The sequence below is a fragment of the Phoca vitulina genome, unplaced genomic scaffold, assembly GCF_004348235.1.
Source record: "Phoca vitulina isolate PV1807 unplaced genomic scaffold, GSC_HSeal_1.0 scaffold6, whole genome shotgun sequence".
In the NCBI taxonomy this organism is placed as follows: domain Eukaryota; kingdom Metazoa; phylum Chordata; class Mammalia; order Carnivora; family Phocidae; genus Phoca; species Phoca vitulina.
The window spans coordinates 52,721,147-52,737,966 of NW_022589709.1; the positions used below are offsets into that span (position 1 = coordinate 52,721,147).

At 44.9% G+C, this 16,820-nt stretch overlaps 1 long non-coding RNA gene across 1 annotated transcript; it reads right to left on the reverse strand.

Annotated features, from left to right (window-relative positions):
• Positions 1-7,897: 7,897 nt before the first annotated feature.
• Positions 7,898-16,116, reverse strand: LOC116631948. The gene is made up of 3 exons (XR_004299326.1): positions 15,871-16,116; positions 9,644-9,812; positions 7,898-8,480 (listed from the first exon to the last, which is right to left on the reverse strand). It is a non-coding gene; the product is annotated as an uncharacterized LOC116631948 (long non-coding RNA).
• Positions 16,117-16,820: the final 704 nt, after the last annotated feature.

The following is a 16,820-nucleotide window of genomic DNA, read 5'->3' on the forward strand; positions in this document are numbered from 1 at the left end:
CCTTAGACCAGGAGCTCAGGGACAGTCTCACTAATCAGGAGATATCTGAGCAGAGATTTCAAGAAAAGGAGGGACCTGGTCACGTGGATATCTATGGAAAATTTTCTAGGTAGGTCAGTTAAGTGCAAAGATCCTGTGGTTGGGGAATGCTTGGCGTATTGGGGATGAACGAGCAGCCAGTGTGGCTAGAGTGGAGATGAAGCCAGATAAACAGCACCTTGTGGTTGTGGAAAGGAGATGGAAGCCACTGGAGGATGTCCACTGTAAGTTTATGTGACAGGGAGCAACGAAAGCTCAGGTATGCACACACACACCCATCTCACTGTCCAGGTTCTGTGTAGACTCCTGGTTCCATCATCATCTTGAGCAGGGCTAACTGTGGAAGAGTCTTAGAGGCAGATGACAGGTTGAACTGATTCCTATAAGAAAGGATGTGGAATGAACATGGAAAATATGAATTCTGGGAAGACACTAGGGGTGGGGTGGCCAGCAAAGGGGCAGCAAGGGGGCAGAGAGGGGCTACTGAAAGCATTCTTTAGGGGAAGCACAATTTTAAGGGAAGTAGCTACTGTGATGAGGGAAATGAAAATTTTTAGAATGTTCTACTGTATGTTACCCAGCATGGTTCCCTCTTTGCTGCTTCTCCCAGAGTTTTCTCACGTGAAGCTGCAAGGCTTTTTTTGGAGTTGGATTTGTGTTTTTTCTGAATGAACATTCTACTGAGACCAGCTCCGAGGTGGCCTGGCTTTATTCAGATTTCATTTCTATGGATAGTGCCCATGAAGTGATTGATTAACTAGCTGTTTTATAGCCTTTTCTCGTCAACTTGAAAGATTTTTTTTTTCTCTTAAACAATTAAAAAAAACCCCTCTGTTTCACTTCAGAATATTTATGCAACGGTCTTTATGCAACAGGTAACCTCAGTTGGAGTCTCAAATCTGCTATTTTCAGCCGTGTTATCTCAGGTAAGTCACCTGATCTTTTTAGGTTCCAGGAGTCTTATCTGTAAGTGGAGGTAATTTAAAAAAAATTTTTTTTTAATTTTTAAAAAAATTTCTATACAGAATCTCAAGAATGAAATGATACTCTGCATGTATCATTTGCAAATGACAGCCACTATTTTAACTGATTACTGTTTTTAAATGACCAATTTGGATACTAACATGTGCTCACTAAATAAATTTAATAATTAATTTGAATTTAATAATTAAAATAATTAAAATGAATGTGTAGACTCAGCTGACCAGAGGAGACAAAATGTGTGCATCAGGGTGTAATAAATTTTATCGAATTGCTGGAATCTCTTTCTTATCCTACATCAGTCAAGAAAGACATAGCAAATGTTGCTTCTCTTTTATATTTCCGAGTATGCAATCCTGAGAATAAATTTCCCTTATTAATAGTAAAAATAAATTCTCCCAAACTATAACTTATATATCAGAAGTCACATAATGATTATTGAAATTGCAACTTAAAAATAAACACCAGTTTTATATACGTATATATATGTGTGTGTATATATATGTATATATATGTTCATATATATTTATATGAAGAATCTATAAGGTAGAAGTTCTGGAAAATAACACAGAAAGCAGCAAGAATAATCATTGGTACAAAACTGGCTTTGTCGTGAAAAGGAGATTTGTCTCCCTTAAAAATAGTGAACTCTTATTTTTTCATCACTTCAAGTCATTTGCATCTGATAATGGGGTGCCGTACGTAAATTGTGTGAATTAGCATAAAGACTGATTGCTGACTAGTTCTAACTGGCTTTGCCACACAGTCATGAACGCAGGGTTTTGTAGACTCTGAGAGATCAATGGTCAATAGTCTAAGACTCTATTCAAAGTTAAAAAAAAATGTTAACAGTTAGTATGTCCATGCTTATCTGAATGTTGGTTAGAACGTTCTTGAAAGCTTGATGTTGTCACAGTCCGTCTTAGTGACTGGCAGAAACAGTCATGTCGTTCTTCCCCTTATCTTAATGGGTGTTGTCAGCGCTGATGGAAAAGGCTACCCAGAGCCAAAGAACCCGTTAGGGAGGCTTTCCCCTCAGGTCCTCACCGCACCTCTGCCTCCCTGGGAGGACTCATGCCCCATCGCCCCCCCCCCCCCTTTCCCCCCGTGCCTGTGGGATCAAGGTCCCTCCCCCAGGTCAGACACCAGCTTCAGCTCGCCAGCGTGCACGTCCTGCCCTTGTACCCCCCCCCCCCCCCAACACACACACTCCCCGCCCAGCCCAGCCTCGGCATCTGCACAACCACACCCACTGTCTTCCCACTTCCCCAGCCGGCCCCACAAAGGCACCAAGTACCACAGCTGCAGGCTGTGGGGCCCTGCTTCTCTGTTTTCTTCAGCTTAGTTCAGACCCTCGCCATCTGTTAAATTAGAGCTATCTCCCTGGTCCTGGCCTACCTCTTCCCTAGCCGACTGCCTACCCGGCGGTCAGAGTGCTCTAGAATACATGTTGGATGACACGAAAATACATCACAACACATGTTCTCCAGTTTAACCTTTCAGTGTAGCTGTGGGTGCCTTGTAGGGACTCACCCCTCGGTGCCTGCTCGTTCTCTCCACCCACTGAACTTCTGTCTTTATACGCCCAGCTCAGAAATCACCTCCTTCTGGGAGCCTTCCCTGACCTCCATAGGGAGTCTGTCGTTCTCTTACATTCCATGCAATATATTTATTTACATGTCAGACCCCCTTAACTAAGGAAAGAAAGCTAACCGCATCTCCAAGGACCTGTAGTCCCACGGGATTGAGGAGCCGTTCATCTGGCTCGTGGGGATGTCTTTGTGAGATCCCATGTTTACGGCTGGCTTCCTTGACACCGTATCTTGTAAGACCTTGCTGCTCGGGCATCACCCGAGAGCCGGTTAGAATGGCACCATCTCTGTTCCTACTCCAGACCTTCTGAATAAGAATCTGTAGTTGAATAAGATCCCCAAGGAATTTGCTTGCACGCTAAAGTCTGACAAGCACTGGCATAAGGATTATTCATGCCCAGAGTTTAAATAGAAAGTATAAAATGCCTGCTGGTTCCTGGGGAGCTGTGTTTGAGGCGGACTAGATTCCAGAGATGGATCGGCTCCTCGGCACTCAGTTCCGGGCACCCTGTGAAGTGGCACCGGGTCCACAAGCAGACGCCTGGGGGGGGGGCGGGTGGCAAAGGCAGCTTCCGCAGGAGGGAGCTGGGAGGGCTCACCGTCTCTCCCTGCAGCCACCCGAGCTGCGGTCTGCGGGATAGCTCCATCTTTTGTTGCATAGGAAATTGAGAGGTTTGGCACGAGGTGGCCTTATGCTGATCCAGACTTGGACTAGAGCACACCCTACGAGTGTCTCTCTGCGTTCCCCGAAGGTGTCCTATTGGCCCCTGCAACCAGACAGACGGTGGGTGCTCAGTCAATGTTTACGGTTGGATTTGGGCTTCAGTGATGTGCATTGTGCCTTCTCACACCTCTCCAGTCAGCACTGTGTACAATGCCACCAATTTTAACAGAAATAATTCCGTCTCCACAGAAGTCCGGGAACTGGGACCATGACCTGAGCCAAAGGCAGACGCTTAACCGACTGACCCACCCAGGCGCCCCGGTTTCAGTCTACATTTGGAGATATGAGCTCACGATGATTTTGCGTTCTCATGTGACTGACTCCTTTATCATGTCTTTTAGTGTGGTCACATTAGGGCATTCACATATTTAAGGGCATATGATTTTATTACAATTGTCCATTTGTTTCTCCTTTATATTACAGTGAGGGAATTTTACTGAGTTTTTTGAAGTTCTATTTGATAGGTTATATTGTCTATAAATTCCAGTTCTGGAAGGCAAAGTGGTATTAAAAATGATTGCTATAAAAGGGACATTGTGTCACTGGTGTAGATGTGGGTAGTTCCCTAAGAAGAAGACTCTGCCTTGCTCCTCGCAGAATGGGCCTGGGAATGGGCCTGGGCAAGACCCTAGAGGGAGAAGGCTATGTGGTGTGTGGAGGCAGAAAGGGTCTTAGACAACCTCACAGAGTTTCCAGCAAGGACTGGGGCAGCAAAATGATGCAGGGTAACTGAGAGGGGCCTGCAAGTTCATTGGCAACCACCTGGTGATGATCAGAAGGGGCTATGGTTTTCCTAGGAGCGATGCTGTGGGCAGATGGTAGGCAGGACAGGTGTGATCCATCCTTGACCTTTTCGCTGCTCAAAAGCACTTTGGAACTTAGACACAAGCCCTGGGGAAAAGTGGACGGGGGTGAGGGAGGGAATCACTTAAATGACTCAAAAGAATTTTCCACCAAACAAGCGGATTAGGAACTTATAATAAAAATTAAGTTCTGTTCTAGAAAAATAAAATCACATTTCCCTTTTTTTTTTTAAAGATTTTATTTATTTTTGACAGAGAGAGAGAGAGCACAAGCAGGGGGAGCGGCAGGCAGAGGGAGAAGGAAAAGCAGACTCCCCACCGAGCAGGGAGACCGATGCGGGACTCGATCCCAGGACCCTGGGATCATGACCTGAACTGAAGGCAGCCGCTTAACAACTGAGCCACCCAGGCGCCCCATATTTCTTATACTTTTAAGCTTGTGTCCTAAGAGACATAATTATTACCCAAGTATAAAGCCCTTTTTCAATGTGTAAAATTTTGCAGAATGTCCCCAAGCATGAGAACTGCTGCAACTTAAGCATCCACGGATTGAGAAAAGACCTGAAGGCAAAAGCTAACCTGCATTCGGGAGGTGCTTGCTTCCCTCACAATTAGATCTGCTGATCAGTAGGCCCACAGACTAGGAGGAACACAGGTTCTGAATAAGAAAGTCTGGGGTCCAGAGTTTGCTATTTACTAACTGTGGACTCTTGGACAAGTCAAATTGTGTTGTTACTCCTGTTTCCTCATTAACAAAATGGGGGATAATGATAGTATCTACCACACAGGATGATTGAGAGAATTCAACCCGCTCCGTAAGCCATGGTGCGATCATAAATGGACATTAATTATTGTTTATAGATGCTCCCTGTGTAGGTATTATCTACAGACATAAAAGTGGGCATTAGTTTAATTTCTGTGGAGACTCCTTACTCCAGAGTTAAGTATTAAACCAAGCAAAATAATTTAGGGTTAGACTTTTTAGGGAATTCCTAGTCTGTGTGGCACGAGAGTATTATTACACAGAGCTGGTGAAGAGACTACCTACCAAACCACAGGCTCTGCAGGAGGATTTGTGCACGTTCGGATCAACAACCCACTACTTGCCACAAAGCTCTCCCACCAGGAAGATGTGCTCTCGTTTTCCATTACCCAAGTCTTATCGTTTCTAGAACCAAAGAATACAGACCAATTAATCACCAAGGAGCAGAAATAAATTACCTCACCTTTGGGTGACTTGCTGTTTGGATGATTTAGCACTTCTTATCTCAAGAGGAAAAGCCCAGTGGGGCTGGTTAGTTCACAATGGGAATGGTCCGTGCTTCCAAGGAGACCCAAGTTATTGCAAAGAGGCATTCATCGTAGACCGATGACGGTTCCTGTTTGGAGGTTTGGGGGAAGTTTCTTCTAGTTTGTTGCTCTGAATGTGGTCCTATTTCTTAAGGTATCCAGTGAAACTGATTATGCAAAATATTGTGGAAATGGGGTTTTCCAGGTAAGGTAGGGCAATCATCTGGGTTTAGCCCAACTTGAAAATCTATTTTAAAGGCTTTGTTAGACTTTCTTGCCTTCACAAGTACAGGGCAGTGAGTGTATTTTGGATATTTCTTTGTGAGATAGTTGAAAGAGTCATTCATTCATTTGTTAAACCATTCATTTATTCTTTCTACAAATATCTATTGTATTACTACTGAGTTCTGGGCTAGGGGCTGGCCGCATGGCCATGAAAAGACAGAGATGGTCTAATCGTCTAATGGAAGCCAACAGAATGGTGTTCAGACCACAACACCACCACCTAGCAGCCATGTGATCCCAGGCAAGTTCTTTATTCTCTCTGACTCAGTTTCTCATCAGGAAAATGGGGCCCAAGAACTCTAACATATAGCTTGCCGAGAACATTTGAGGATTATAAAGCATAAAACGCTCTAAAAACTGCAGTTCTCTCTGAATGGTCATGTCATTTGATGACTGAGAATCTTGCCTTGCTTTATGAAAATCATTCTAAATGGCCCAAACCATTATATTATTTTAAGGGATGAAGTCATTTCTATGTGGACTCTATATTGTATTTAAAATAACATTTCGGGGGAAAGAAACTATCTGGTTCAGTTCCCTCCTTTTACAGATTAGAAAACCAAGGCCTCGAGAGGTGGACTGACCTGCTCAACTGACTCGGTTAACAGATAAACTGAGGCATATTAAAAATTTCAAGAGTTTATTTGAACAAAAGTTGATTCAAATTGGGCAGCATCCAATCTAGCCGATAGGAAAAAGCCAGCTGTAAGATGCTGAACAAAAAATGAAAGACTTTTATAGGCAGAAGGGAGCCGGAACAAGGAAATTATACTAAGCAAAAAGCAGGCTGGTTATTGCAAAGTTATTTTCCTTTAGGGGATGGCAGGGGTCTATCAGGCAGATGACCTAACTAGTGCTCATCAGCAGATTCCTGATTGACTGGTTTCAGAGTCCATTTCTGGGAGAGTTGAAACTCTAAGTAAGGTAAGTCTTGGTTTGGTGACATGGGGTTTAGCACAAACAACTTCACTGTGGGCCCGTTGTCTTGTTTTAACAACGCACAGAGCTGAGACTAGAGCTCAGTCAGTCCTGTTCCTCTGACCAGGTCTTATCACTCAGACTGTGTCCCCTACCTACAAAACATAGGATGATACAAGCTGATGGGTGACAGTAGCCTGTCCGCTGAAATTGGGCAATAATTTCTCTTCACTTCAGTCTGTCTTCAAGGAAGAATTATTTTCCCTTCGATCCATTTCCAAGAACAGTTGATTTTAACTTTCTATTTGAGCTTGCGTGGCAGGCAGAATTTTGGCCCTCATTGTTTCTGCCCTCTGATGTCATGCCCATGGTTATATTAATTGGAAAAAGGGATGTTGCAGATATAATCAAGGTCACTAAGCAGCTGGCCTTAAGACAGGGAGATTATCCTGTATTATCCAGGTAGGACTAAAGTAATCACACAAGCCCTTAAAAGCAGAAAAGGAAGCCAGAAGAGGAAATCAGATAGATGTAGCAAAAGGCAAAGCTAGAGATGCCAAGCATGAGAGGGGTCCTATGTACCATCATTGGCTTGAAGATGAAGGGGGTCATGTGTCGAGGAAATGGGGATCACCATGCTCCAAACCGCAAGGAACTGAATTCTGTCAACAACCGGAAATGAGTTTGCAAGTGGAATCTTCCTCAGAGCCTCTAAGGAAGACCCCAGGCTGGCCGAACCCAGGCTCCAACCTTGGGAGGCCCTGAGCAGAGGACCCACTTGAGACACTCTTTGCTAGGACTTCCGACCCACTGTGAGATGCTTACATGGGTATCACTTTCAAATGTTTTTATTTTTGCCATTGACTTTAAAATCTTTCTAATATTAATTGAAGTAGTACATGCAGGTGGATACACAGGCAGCACAGAAAGATGAGAGAAGAGCAGCAGTCCCCTATTCAGTAAGCCCCTCCTACGTGCCCACCAGGCAGGGGCAGCCCTGTGGGGCTGTTGCTGTACCCCACATCTGTCAGTATGACCCTATCGTACTGCTTCTTTTAAAATTTGAGATATTACTTGTTGATTTGATGTTTAGGTAGATATCGTTTACTTTTTTTTTTTTAAGGATTTTTATTTGAGAGAGAGAGAGTGAGCAAGCACAAGCAGGGGAGGGGCAGAGGCAGAGGGAGAAGCAGGCTCCCCACTGAGCAGGGAGCCCCACACACGGGGCTCGATCGCAGGACCCCGGGATCATGACCTGAGCCAAAGGCAGACGCTTAACCGACTGAGCCACACAGGCGCCCTGATATCATTTACTTTTAAAAGAAAGCTCCAACAGGGACATCTTTTCTTGGGTTTAGTATCTTTCCTCTAAAAGTTCAGTATAGGAAAAATGTTTTATTTATCTTTTTAGTGAGTTGGCTCCCATGCAACTGAGATTTTATTGTGTTTGGCCTCTTAAAGGACTGAAAACCACCATCCCATGCTCAAGGAGCCTCCACGCCTGCTCAATTTCATCTCTTTGGTACCTAGCAGGGAAATAAACTTACAACATCCCTCCTGTCTGTGAACCGTCGTGCAATATGAAGATTTCAAACTTCAGCATAATCTGTGTATCTTAGGTTTTTAACCATAATGTCACAGTTGCTGGATACAGCCAAGAGATGAAATGCTTCCTTTAACTTCCATTGCACTTTCTCCCCAAATCCTTCCAGGAGGACGCTCGAAGCTCCCCCAGACATTTGGACTGCAGACATTGCAGCGGGCAGAAGATGAGACTGTCAATATTCAGAGTTTCATCATAGCTGGGGAAACAGTGCTTCATTCCATTGTTGAGAAACAATGTCTAAACTAAATTTAACAGAGAAAACTTGATTAGGACACTGTTTTGCTTGTGAGTTGATGTAGCAAACTCTAGTGGGTATAGTGCACCAGAATGAGAGAATGATCTGGTGAGACATTTAATCAACTGTGGTCAAAGGGTAGAAATTGATTTAAGAAAACCACGTAGTTTTAATCAGTTGATTTCAGCTTCTCATTTGTCACACCTTTATCAGACCCGTCAACACAAAGCCAAACAAACCGAGCAATTCATTTCTTCTTCTCTTGTAAATTTAGCATATATGTGCCGGGTGTCTGAGGCTGGCATTCCAGGGGACAGAAAAGCAGAGGCCCCAGTTAATCAGGAAACTAGAGGATGCAGTGTAGGTCAGTAGTTAGGAACTCAACTCTGGTGGGGTAAAAACCACTTTGGGTTCTGGCTTCAACCACGAGACCTTCAGGCTTCTAGGGTTGCTGTGGGGATTAAATGAGATGGGTATGTAGTACGTAGCATCTGATCAAACTAAATAAATGTGAGAGTTTCTAGTCGTTCTTATTAGCTCCAAGACTAGCCCAGTGGACATATGGGTCCCTGTCCAGCAGCCTTGAGGACAACTTCTATTAGTATTGTATGCAGAAGGGGGAATGGCCCTGGAATTGCCCAGCCTGTGCTGAGGAGACAGATGGTTCAGTGGTGCCCTCGGCTTGCCCATCTGTAGGGCACGGGAGTACCATCACATTGTTGCAGACTGGCCAGACCTCGCATTACACTTGGCATTGCTCATTTGAGGCATAACCGTTATGGCTATGTAGCTGCACAAAAGTTTCTACAAGGAGCTTCCACGCCGTGTTCACCTTTTCTTTTTCGATATGTTGGGTCTTTGAAAAAAACCACCTTCTTACTTAAAAAAAAAAAACAACCCATTCTATTGAAGTGTAATTGACATACAAAAAGCTGTACGTATTTAATGCATACAGCTGATGAGTCTGGGGATAATTATACATCGGTGGGAACATCATTACATCTAGGCCATAAACATATCCATTACCAAAAGTTTCCTCCCACCTTCTTTATTTATTATTATTGTGATGATAACACTTAACATAAGACCTACCCTCTTGGCACAACACAATACAGTGGTGTTAACTACGGCTACTATGCGTACAGTAGTAGATCTCCAGGATTTATTCACCTTAGATTTTGTCACTCTTCTGTACTTAGTTCTTCACTGTAGCCAGAAGAGGGCACTGTTGCTTTACCCAAATTCTGCACTGTGGTCTGCAGGGCCGTGCGTCTGTGTCCTGTGCTACAGCGTCTCATTCCTGGCTTTGTTGGGGGTGGCAATTTCATCTCTTAGGTACCTAGCAGGGCAATAAACAAAACAAAACAACCTTTTGTCTGTTGCTGGACATATACAAAAACTTGATACTTGACAAACTAAAAATTTTTGAAATCACGTACAGTCGTGTATGGGATTTTAAAAAATGCACAAGTGCAGCAGAGAAAATGCATTCTTTGAAATTGATCAAGTTTTCAACTTTCTGAAACCACTGTCTGAAAAATTAGAGGGCAATTCGGCGTTCCTGCTCATTTTTGGCACCATAAGTGACCCAGAAAAGACAGAAGAAATTGAAAAAGACATAGAAGCAATTGTGCCTATGAAGTTTGCCTTTTCCTTTCTTGGCGAGTGCCATTATGAGCCCCTTTACCATTTTTAACAGGCCAGTTTTTAATGAGGCAATAATGGCTTTATTTGTAATCCTTGGGTGAAAAATGGCACTTGAAGAAGACCATTTCACAACCCAGGGGGTCTACATTCTCGTGGTTCTCTTCCAGACTAGCAGTCTAATAAGGGTGACAGAAACTGAACTCTGCTTTGGCCTGTTTATGTTCTTCCCCCCCCCACTCCTCTCAAGTTTCCCTATATGTGATTTCTTTCCATGGCTTCAGAGTTGGAACGAGAGACATTCGAAATGCAAATACAAGTACGCTGATGGCCAGCCAAACCTACAACAGTGTAAAATCACAGGGTAGGGCTGAAAAAATCTAGTGGAATTGGAGAATATCTGCAGCACCAAGTATTAATACAGTGCCTGTAAATCAATATTTGCTGGGTGAATGACTGATTGGCTCAATGAAACCACTAACTTCTGAAGATAATTGTGGGTGTGAAAACTGATTTGTAAGTATTTGAATGTACATGTTTTTTTTAAAATGTTACCATTTCCTCCTGATATTTAAATATTTTCAGGTATCCTCAGATAAGGGAATAGCAAGTCTTTCAACTTTATTTGGGATTTGATAGTGAATGCTTTTCACAATTATTCATGAGGCTAAAGGAAATTTGTGTACACGTGTGTATGTGAGTTTATATCCTCGCTCGTGTTATATTTTCAAAATCATGAGACACAGTTGTGGGAACTTTAAGACAGCACGCTCAACAGCATTTCTCTGTTTTCATTCTTTCTTCATACTGGTAATGTTAACTTGCAGCTTCTTGTTTTTGTTTTTGTTTTTTTCCTTCCAGACTCCTGTCCCAGCTGAATTCTATGCAGTGAGTAAAGTCTGTGCTCACACAGGGCCATAAAATCCTTTTAATATTCATTTGAAGGTACAAGCTCTTGGACCACAAAGGTCCCTTCTTCTGGTCCCTTCTTCATATCCAGGCATGCTCGGGGACTTGGCATCTTGCCCTGGAAGCAAGGCATATAGGCCAAACAAAACCCTCATTTTCACTGCTTGGAACAACGGTCAATTCTTTAATGTAATTACTTAGAACAAATTAAGAGTTTAGATCCAAGAGCCTTGGGGCAATCAAAGATTATGGAAAATGGGGGGGGGTGGGGAATGGTTTAAGATGCCTCTGGGTTATAAAAAGCCACACCCCACAGAGTCTGGTGTGATTCTGATATATACGGGAGAGCCTTTACCAAGTACACCCCACAGGATCTTCAGGGCAGGAAAAAGTAAGAGCCTATATTCCATCCACGCTCTGTGTTGGCCAGGCTACCTTCTTCTAAATATAGCTAGCTGCTTCTTTTTAAAATGTGTGACTTCTTCAATACTCTTCCCTTTGCAGCAGCTTAGTTTCTTAAGGTAGTAGAGAGTAAAGAATTGTTTCTCCATCATCAACTGCAGACCGACAGCCCCAGTATAAAACATGAAGACAGTATCAGTAAGAGATGGAAGGAGGCACAAAGGCAAATCCCATGAATTTGAGTTTTATCGCATGAGCTGTCAGGTTCCTAGGTGTGCAAGAAGAGCAGAGCCTCAAATACTGACTCCAAAGAGAGTCTGTAATTTCACTCAAGACAGGAAGTGTCCCTTAAGCCACTGCCGATGGGCAAATGTAGAAATAGGAACTTTGATACAGATTCAAGGTACTTTTACTTAGGAGGGTTAAGAGGACAGAGCTACAGGGTTGTAGGAATACCATTCTCCTTAAACAGCTTAGGAAGGAATCAGAAAGGCAGGCTTTACGCCGCACTCACCACAAGCCGGGCACTGTCCTGTGTGCTTTACATATGCTAGTTTATTTAATCAGCAAAACAATGCTCCGAGCCAGGTGCTCATCTGACCTCACTTGGCAAACCGGGAAACCAAGGCACCAAGATACAATACTTGTCCCTCAAACGCCCAGCTGGTGCCTGTAGAAGCAGAAATTCCAGCTGGATTCTAGTCCCTGCCCTGAAGCATTTAACTGCTAAAAATCAGATACTATGTGGATATAGAAAGACTGGAACCGATATGCTAAATGTCATTACCTCCAAATGGCGGGTTTGCAGTTAATTTTCTTTTACTTTTCTGTTCTTTCCCCCAAATTTCTACCGTGTATTGTTTTTATAATCAGAGAAAAAAAATAATAAAATGCTGCTTTAAAATTCTGACCCTAAAATCTATCACCGTGAAGATCACTGTGCTGAAGAGCCCCAGAGTAGAAATAGCGCTCGTAGCCCTGGTTGCTCGATTCACTAACGACCAGACTTTATAGACTAACACCAAGGAAAAGTGCCTCAGATGGATCCCTCTGCAGTCCTGTGAGCCATCAATAAACTGTCTACCCCCTGCAATGTCACCTGGGGCCCTACGAGGGGATGGACAGAGTCTCAAAGGAAGAGTGAATTTCCCCGCTGTAACAACTCTGAATGGAGTTCAACAGGATGGCCGGCCCAGCTCTGAAAGGACACAAATTCACGTTCACGCACGACTTTCTATTAAAAGTCATAATACAGGGGCGCCTGGGGGGCTCAGTCGGTTGAGCGACCGACTCTTGGTTTGGGCTCAGGTCATGATCTCAGGGTCGTGGGATGAAGCCCCCACTCAGCGTGGAGGCTGCTGCTAGAGCTTCTCTCCCTCTGCCCCTCCCCCCACGTGCACACGTCCAAACTCTCAGATAAATAACTAGATCTTTCAAAAAAGTCGTAATACAAAAGTCCATTGTATCTGTATAGATCAGCCATGAACAACTAGAATTGGAAATTAAAAAGTAATTTTGTAACACAAAATACACGACACACATATAATGGATGTAGGAAGCAACTGAAATTTTAAAATATGAGCGTGTCAATTTGGATACAATTTTAGGAATATTCTCAAGGTTTATCATAACAAATGTTTAACATGAATACCATGAAAAGACATAAATGCAGAAGGCAGCAAATCAAAATTTAGGAAACTATCAGTTCAGACTTCTTGTTTGTTCCTGGAGAAAAACAACTGACTTACACAACGCTGATAGCTCCTCATACTGTCTTAACTCTTTATTTTTCCTTGTCTTTTTAATAAATAGCCGGATTTTTAAGAATCCCCTTTTTTTGAAAGTAAGAGCTGAGGTCTCATTTCTCTAGGTTTGCATCTCTGTCAAGGGGAGGTGTTGACGTGGGCCCTGAGCTGAGTCCCTTGACCCCTCCTGCGAGACCGAAGGACTTCTTCCCGCAGCGGCTGGGGGCTGGCTGCAGAAGGCGCTCAGCCACCCGCCCTCTTCCGAACTGAGAACTCTGTGGAAGAGTGCCGCCTTGACCGAGCCCGGTCCCTTTCCTGGGTAGCCTGGACTCAGCAACTGGTTGATGCAGCCACATAAAACCTGGCCTTCTCGCTTTGACTGCGGACAACTCTGCAGGCTCATTTCCACTCCAGGGCTCCCCGTGGGGGCCATCCGAGGCCTCAGCCGAGACTGCAATCCAGCTGAGCTCCCTTTGCCCATCCTGCTTCCCTCCCTTTCCTTCCACAGGTGTTGATCCCAAGACAAGTGCAGCCAGGGGCTTCCCGTCCCTGGCTCAGTGTCCCATTTCCCAGCACAAACTTGACACTGGGGGAGGAAGAGCATACCTCTCTAGTGAGCGCCGGGCCCCTCTGCCACCCTTATTCTACAGACCACAGCCCGGAAGCCCCTCTTAGAAATAAGGCGAGGAAGGAAAGCAGTGCCATTTTCCTCACACAGACTCAGGAAGTGGATCAAAGAACAAAGAAGACCCTTGGAAGCCTGGCAGGGAACATGTCTGAAATTCGGGTGGGGCTTTGGGGAAACCACAGGAGGCAGGATGGCAGCTGCTTAGCCCACTGTTTGGTCTAATCCCCTGAGCTGTCTTGTCCCTGGTACCATGGTCGCACTGTGTTAATTAAATCATTCTCATTAATTCAGCCCGAGTGTAAATTAGGAAGGAATGAAGATAAATTAGGTTGGAAGGCAGCTAATACATTTAACCCCATGCTGCTTATTTTGCAGCCTAACAAAATAACGTTGTTAAGGGAGATAACAAGGCCAAAGCCTTGGGCACAGCTTCTTAATAGCATTAAAAATGAGACCTTGGTTTGGTGTCACAAGGCAGAGGCGAAGACCAGCTCCCGGGGGCCTATGGGAATGGGCTAACATCTTGAGTCGGGTGGTGGTCACTGTACGACACAGACCCACAGCATTTCCTGACTTGTTTATGACTCAGGCATCGACTATGTGTACGCTTGTCCAGTTGGATCACAGGCCTGTCTAGAGAGTTCTTCATGTACACATCCACGACTTGCTCACCTTCTCATCCTGTGAGGAGAGTGGTAAGAATTACCTTTAGGCTTGGCTGAGAGATGCCAGGGTAATAACAGTTTGAGTTGCTGTGATCAGAAATATGCTAACTTGCAAATCACTTTCAGCTGTAAAATAAACATTAGAAAGGGCACAGAGGCCTGAAAGCTTGTCAGACATTCGTTCAAGCAAACCAGTGTGGTTTGCAGGAGGTCATTGAAAGCACACACATTTTCCCCCAAATGCAAGTTTAGTTCCTCTCTCTCTCAGCAGGAAAATGTTTTCCACTTTTATACCCTCCAGAAGCTAATTTCTTTCCTCTGCCTCATGTTGCTTATCTCCCTGAGGCAGATGAAGCAAACGTCTATGGTCACTGAATACAATTCAAGATTTCCCAAAGCTATAACGTTTTTTCCTTCTCTTTTCTTGAAGCCCTGAAAGATGGCAACATTAGGTAGAAAAGAGCAGGGAAATGGCATCCGAGGATGATGAGCCAACGTCGAGGATCCCCCTTCCTGCTTAGCAGAGTACCCGGCAAGGAGAAACAAATGTTGCTGTCCCCATGGTTAAGGCACTGCAGTTTCCAGGTGGTGAAGATGCAACGGAAACAGACTGCCTTGCCTGTTCCTAACTCAGTGGCTTCCTGTGACAAAATCCCTAGTCAACCAACCGAGCTGTGCACGTTTTATTTATTTTTAAGATTTTATTTATTTTTTCAACAGAGAGAGACACAGCGAGAGAGGGAACACAAGCAGGGGGAGTGGGAGAGAGAGAAGCAGGCTCCCCGCCGAGCAGGGAGCCCGATGCGGGGCTTGATCCCAGGACTCTGGGATCATGACCTGAGCCGAAGGCAGACGCCTAACGACTGAGCCACCCAGGCGCCCCTAAAAGAGGGAACACAAGCAGGAGGAGTGGGAAAGGGAGAAGCAAGCTCTCCACTGAGCAAGGAGCCCAACGTGGGGCTCAATCCCAGAACCCTGGGATCATGACCTGAGCCGAAGGCAGACGCTTAACAACTGAGCCACCCAGGCTCCCCCACATGTTTTATTTCTCAGCAGGATCATCTACCTACAGTTCCATGTAGATTTGCTAAGTGACTAAAGTAAGAAAGAAATACTTCTCCTTAGTGAGAAAAAGTGTTAATCTCTTCGTTTAAACAGAACATTTTTTCCCAGAAGAAGACATTCACGTCTGGTCTTCCAAAGCAACGGACTCACTTTGAGCCCACAACATGGACTGACAAAGCACTTCTAGGAGGTGCCTTTGAGGCTGCCCTAATGGGCTGCCTCCACACCTTGCCACAGGCTACAGAAACAGGTTTTTAAAAAGACAGATGTGCGCTAGCTCCACATTTCCACCTCCCTTCTTTTCAGCACCCATCTCTGGTATCTACAGCGTTGCTCTACCTTTGGTCTTGGCTCGTTTTATCCACACCTCCTTCAGGAACAGGATCGGCTTGCTGGGCTCCTCTCTTCACCTGGCAGCCCCAGAAACACTGCACGTGATTCTCACCGTGAATTGATCCAGCTGTCTCTGGCTTTGTTAACAGTCTGGGCCTGAGTCTGCATCACAAATTAAAATATGAAACAGATTTGTAAAGGCTCACGGTGAGGCTGACGAGTTAATGCTAACAAAGGACTTCAGAGGGCACTGTCTTTCTTTCCTTGCAAGGAGCGAAATTTCTCAAGCGCATACCAGGAGGGACGGGGGGTGGGTGGGTGGGAGGTTGGGGGGGAGTGGGATTAGAATAAAGAACCGACAGTCCTGGTTGAGGCAGTGTCTGGACCCCGGCAGCGTTAGGTGGAGCCCCCTCAGCCTGTTTAAACCATTTCTGCATCTAGTGTTTAGAGGAAAGCTAGGAGGTGGGGGAGTTGGGGAAGGGAGAGAACTCTTCGGTGGATCCCTACTTGAGCTGCAGAGCGGAGCCTCTGCTAAGGGGCCGTGTGACCTCGAGCTGGACAATTCACATCTCCCTGGGTCTCAGTTTCCTAACCTGCAAAACGAGGAGGCTGGGACGGTGATCTCTACCGTTCATTCATAGATTTTATTCCAAATATCTAATAAAAACCAAACAGGCGTTTTAGGTCCCAGTGGAAATACAGCCCTTAGTGCAAAGATCAAAATGGGTCTGGTCAAGAGCCATCGCCATTCGAGCTTGTTTTTCGAATCGCTTTCCTTTCCTCTAGCACGCAACGCCTCAAACCCGGGTGCTGGGCCATTTCTTTGCCGAACCCCAAACCAACACAGCGGAGCGATAAAAGACAGGAAGGGCCCAGCCCGAGAAGGCGACTGGGGCTCTCTCGCTAGGGAGAGGGGGCGGTGTAGCCGCTCCTTTGAGCAGCTCGCTTTGAATCTA